General features: G+C 60.4%; 1 long non-coding RNA gene across 2 annotated transcripts in view; it reads right to left on the reverse strand.

The window, feature by feature from the left end:
• Positions 1-3,689, reverse strand: part of LOC103667250 — a 16,809-nt gene extending 13,120 nt beyond the window's left edge. Inside the window, exon 1 of one of the 2 annotated variants that reach the window (XR_005837480.1) lies at positions 3,590-3,689. This is a non-coding gene — a long non-coding RNA (uncharacterized LOC103667250). Of the gene's footprint in view, positions 1-3,032; positions 3,166-3,589 lie in introns of those variants that run through there. The other variant, XR_569716.2, reaches the window with a different exon arrangement.
• Between the last annotated feature and the right edge of the window lie 1,175 nt (positions 3,690-4,864).

Consider the following 4,864-nt stretch of genomic DNA (forward strand, 5'->3'; position numbering starts at 1 on the left):
GGGGGGGGGGGAGGTTCCCAGGCCTGATCCCCACCTTAGAGGATTGCAAAGCGCCCGGAGGGTTAAGTAACTTGCCCAAGGCTATACATGAGACAGCAAGAGAGACAACCTGCCAACCCACCAGACCCACCAGCCTGAGGTCTCAATCACTCTGCACCCTTCTCAACTGACACATATACACACGCAGATTCCAAATAAGAGAGCCGAGGAGACCAGCACCAGTTAAAGGTCCGCTGGTGCGTGCCAGGCACTGAACCTCCAATTTTCCTATAAGCCTCACCACGACATGATGATGTAGGTATCAAACTTTCATTCACAAGGGAAGGAATGGTCACGGAGAAGTTACCAGTCCAAGGCCACTCCGCTGGCAAGTGGCAGTTAGGACTCCCAACTCAAGCCTGTCTGGACCCAAGGTCTGTCTTCATGGCCCTCACACCAGGCTGCTTCCAGAAAAACCATTCATGGAACCCAAGCTGACCCCTTGCTTCTGAGACAACTTTTTCACCAACGTGTCACGGATTAGGAGCGCTGTTCTTTCATGCGGAAGAACTGAACCAGGCCAGTTACTGTCGTGCTCAGAAAGCCCCGGATTAGCCTGGCAGCAAAATCCACCTGGTGCGAGAGTGAGGGCCACACAAAGCACAAAGCAGGGGACAGAACCCTGCTCTTCGCCGGGGGTTCAGAAAGCTCAGCTTTTGGGCAAAGCCGCCCAAAGGAGACCTGGGGAAACAGCTCAGAGGCCATTCGCAGGGACGGCCACCAGGGAAACCCTAGAGGTATTTCTAAGTATCAGAACTTCCAGAGCTGCTGGGACACTGCAGAGATGAGAGGGCTGGCTTCGCCCAACACTTCCTTTGCCGATCCGACCCTGCTGCACAAAAATGTATCTTTAATCTTTCATAGGTTGGGATTTGATTTTCCTTTAAAAAAAAAAAAAAAGAGAGAGGAGCTACAAGGGCGAGGTTAATTATTCACCAGGCTACAATCTACTTAAGAGTTGAGGGAATACAAGTTTCCTCCCAGGAGGCAGGACCAGGAGTCCAGCTGGATTTTAAGTCTTCCGTGGGTCTCCCTGGGGGTCTGGCTGAAACCCTTCCCTCCCACCAGCTTTCCACGTTGCATTTAGCTGCTTCCAGAAGACCACTCCGGGGCACACAAGTCTGTCCGTATCAGCCACTTTCCCTACGGAGCCAAGAGGTACCCGGCTAACAGGGATGGACTTGGGGGGGGGGGGTGGCAGCTGTTTCAGGAAACTATGAGAATTCAAAAGGGACAGAAAAATCAAAAGGCTCTCAACCAAAGCCCAATTCCTAAATACAACGGCTTAAAGCAAAGCACAAATCAGCTGCTGGAGGCCAGGCCAGCCCACTGTGGAGCTGATTCAGTCACGCTTTGCAAAGGAAAAGTCCCAAGAAGGAAAAACGTAATCACTCACTTCCCCCAAAGCAATGAAGCACTGAAGCATTTCCTAAAAATCCCTAAAACCCAGGTCAGCCCCAGCTATGCCGGAGAGAAAACTGCCAGCCACCTGAACCAGGCCAGGGAGGCCGGGGACACTGCCGGCTCCTTATGCTTTATTCCCAGGATTTATATCCTGATCCCCGTGTCTGTCCCCTCCAGGGTGGGTGCAAATCAGCCAACTCGGGTCTGCTTTTCCACATCCCATCACTCCAGCCCAGTCCTGCGACCACATAACATTCTGGAGATTTCTACTTCATTTAGTTTCAGATACTCATCCCCAGGGCCGGGAAAGGCATGGGTTCAAATGGAGAACTTTGTTTTCCCAACTTGGTTCAGTACTCTGAAAAAGAGACCGTTTTTCTTAAATAGGGCAAGGCCTCCCGTTGAAGCTCCCACCAACCTGCTCCTAGACTGTTTTGCCTCAAAACTGAGAATTTGTTAAGATACTTGTGCATTTCGGTACATGACCAAACTTTTTCCCTCACTGTGGCGTTTGCGCTTACACTCACTATGGCATGCATGACAAAGCCCACACTTGAAAACACGCAGGCCAAATGTAGTGGGAGGCTGTGCCCACTCCTGGACTCAGAGGCCCAACCACGCCTCAGTGACCCCACACCCCAGGGGGCTCCCTCCACATACCTGACCCCCTCTGCTCGGGCCCCCACATGGCCACCAAAACAGGGGCAGAGGCTACCCTGGGTCCTTGCAAAGCCGACTCTATACTAAGCCCACAGAAGCCTGTGGAAAAACCTTCCAGATGGGGTCTTTGCACAACGTGCAGAAAGGTGGGCAAACCTGGCTGGGCTGCTTTCTCCCTCACCCTCCTCCTGCTTCTAGAAAACTCTCCAGTTTTCCAAAGCCAGGCGGAAGGGGGCCCAAGGTGCCCTGTTTTGTCAGCTTGCCCTTCACACAGTTCAGGTCACCTCACCGCGTGTTCCCAAATGTTTTCCCAAGGCCCGGGCGGCCAAGATAGCCAAAACACAATATAAACAGAAATAAACAAAAAGTTCCGACACCCAGCAAACTCAAGGTTTCCGGGGCTAGTGGACTTTCTTCTTTTGGGGGGGTAGGCTAAGTGCGCAGAGGATTTAGGAAGGGAACCTCAGCGTAAAACTTGAGGACTCGGGGGTCAACATTACGTTGCATAGATCAGGGAACAAAAGACACTCCCACAAAGACGCATCTTTGAAGAAACGGTGGTGGAAGGGAGGGGCAGGGGCTTCCCCCTCCACGGAGGCTAAACCTCCACATCCCGTCCCATCTCCCCAGGAATAACTCCCGAAATCGGGTGATCTTCCCCACTTCCAAGCCCAAGGTAGCCGCTCTGGAAAGCGCACCAGGGCAAGCCCTGGTGGGTTACTGGGCGTGGGCAGCGGGGGAGCGGGAGGCTCTCTCCCCCCTAGCTCCACGTCCGCCCTGGCGGGAATCGGCTCCACCCGGAGAACGCGGACCTGACACCGACTGCACACAGTGACCGACTTAAAAGTTCTGAGCACGTTCCCACTGTTCCTGCGAAACACAGGGATCCCTCGAATCTGCCCACAGAGTCCGCGCCGAGCGCCCCTTACCACCCCCTCTCCAGTGCGGTCCCGGTACACTCCCGCCTGGGCGCTGAGCTCCTGCCGTGCCGGCCTGGAGCTTGGGAGAAGCCGCCGGTCCTGGGGGCCGAGGACTGGGACTTTGTAGGCCAGTTGAATCGACACCCTCATCTCGCCCGCAAAGACCCAGCCCTCAGCTCCCCCGCGTCACCGAGTTCGGGGTGCGGGCGCGTCCCCGACGGGCTTCCTTGGGCTGGATCCCGCCGCCCGCTTTCCAAGGCGCTCTGCTCGGCCGAGGCTCTGGGTTTCCCCCAAGCGGCGTCCGCCAAAGAAGGCACCCGCCCCGCCCGACCTAGGCCCGCGGGCTCCGAAACCAGCCCCTGAAGGGTTACACGACGTTCGGTGCCGCGGCTTCCAGGCCACCGCGGCGCAGGCCGAGGGACAGTGCAGCGCGTGGGGGAGGTGCGGGGACCCAGCCTCCCCCGGCCTCGCAGCCCCAGCCGACAGCGCTAGAGTTACACGCCGAGAAACTTCGCCACGATCCCACGCCGCGCCCGCGAGGCCCAGCTCCGCGCCGCCTCGGTTACCTGCGCTCAGATCCGCGGGGCGCAGGGCCGGGGCTCGGCCCGAGCCGAGCCGCGGGCGGGGCGCCTCCCACCGCAGGCCGCGCCCTCCCGCACCGCCGAGCCCGCGTCGCCGCCGCCGGAGGTCGGGCAAGTAGCTGCGAGCCGGGCCCTGCGCCCCGACGTCCCGGGTGCCCGGCGCGCGCCAGGCCGGGGGCCGGGGCCTCGCTCAACCTGCCCGGACCTGGGGGCCGCCACCGCCCCCTCCCCAAGGAGCGCGAGCCCGGCGCTGCGGGGAGAGGAGCGCGGCGGCGAGACCCCTCGAAAGTTGGGGGAGTTCCGCTCGCTCGCGCGGCCCTAGCTAGCTCCACGTGCTGGTGACACATCAGGAAGGCTGCGCGCCCCGCGGCTCCCGGCGGGCGGACGCGGCCAGCGCCCGCCCGCACCGCCTCCCGGAGCCGAGCGGACGGCGCCCCGCCCCGGCCCGCCCTCCGCCCGCCCCCCGGCGGCACCGCCCCCGGCCGCGGCGCCCGCTCCAGGCTGCGGCACCGCGGGAAGACACCCGGGCCATGGAGGGGGGCGGGGAGTGGCCGGGCGCCCCTCTCCCGGCCTGCCCGAGCCGCCCCGGGGGTCGAGGCCGGACGCGAACGGCCCGACTCGACAGTTTCGAGTGCCTTCCTCCCAGTCACGCAGCCCTTCCCGCCCCCGAGCTCCAGTAATTTTCCCTTTTCCTCCTCTGACCGGTCCGAGCTGCTGCCGGCGCGTCCTCCCGCGAAGGCCGGCGCGGAGAGCCCCCTGCCGGCCACTCTGTTCCTAGGCCGTGTCCCCGCCCGGGTGGAGCTCTCCTGCGGCCGGCCTCAACCTCCCCGTTTGGAACCTGGAGCCGGCCAGGCGCTTCTTGCGGCCTTTGGTGGCCAACCAACGAGAAAATAAATGAAAGCGCCAAGCACGGTAACCAGCAGCGTGCTTTGTGGAGATGTTAATTTTGTGTTTTCTGCCCGTCCCCCCCCTCCGCCCGCCCCAGCCCCAGTTGCCTGCAGACCACCTTTTTTACTGGCTGTGCTTTCTGAAAACCTGAGCTCTTAACAGAGACCGTGGAGAGGAAGGGTGGTGGAGAAAAGCTGAGAGGCCCAGAGAGAGCTTTCCCAAGATTGGAGAGGGGTCAGAAGTCAGTGGAATCCCCTTCGTGGGGACCTGCTGACCCACTCTGGAGACGCCAGGACGTCGAGGAGTAATTGCGTGTCTCATTGAGAGCCGTCTGGGGCATCCATGGGCCTCTGCCAAGATGCCCATCCTCAA

This window comes from Ursus maritimus, unplaced genomic scaffold (genome assembly GCF_017311325.1).
Source record: "Ursus maritimus isolate PB19 unplaced genomic scaffold, ASM1731132v1 scaffold_24, whole genome shotgun sequence".
NCBI lineage: Eukaryota > Metazoa > Chordata > Mammalia > Carnivora > Ursidae > Ursus > Ursus maritimus.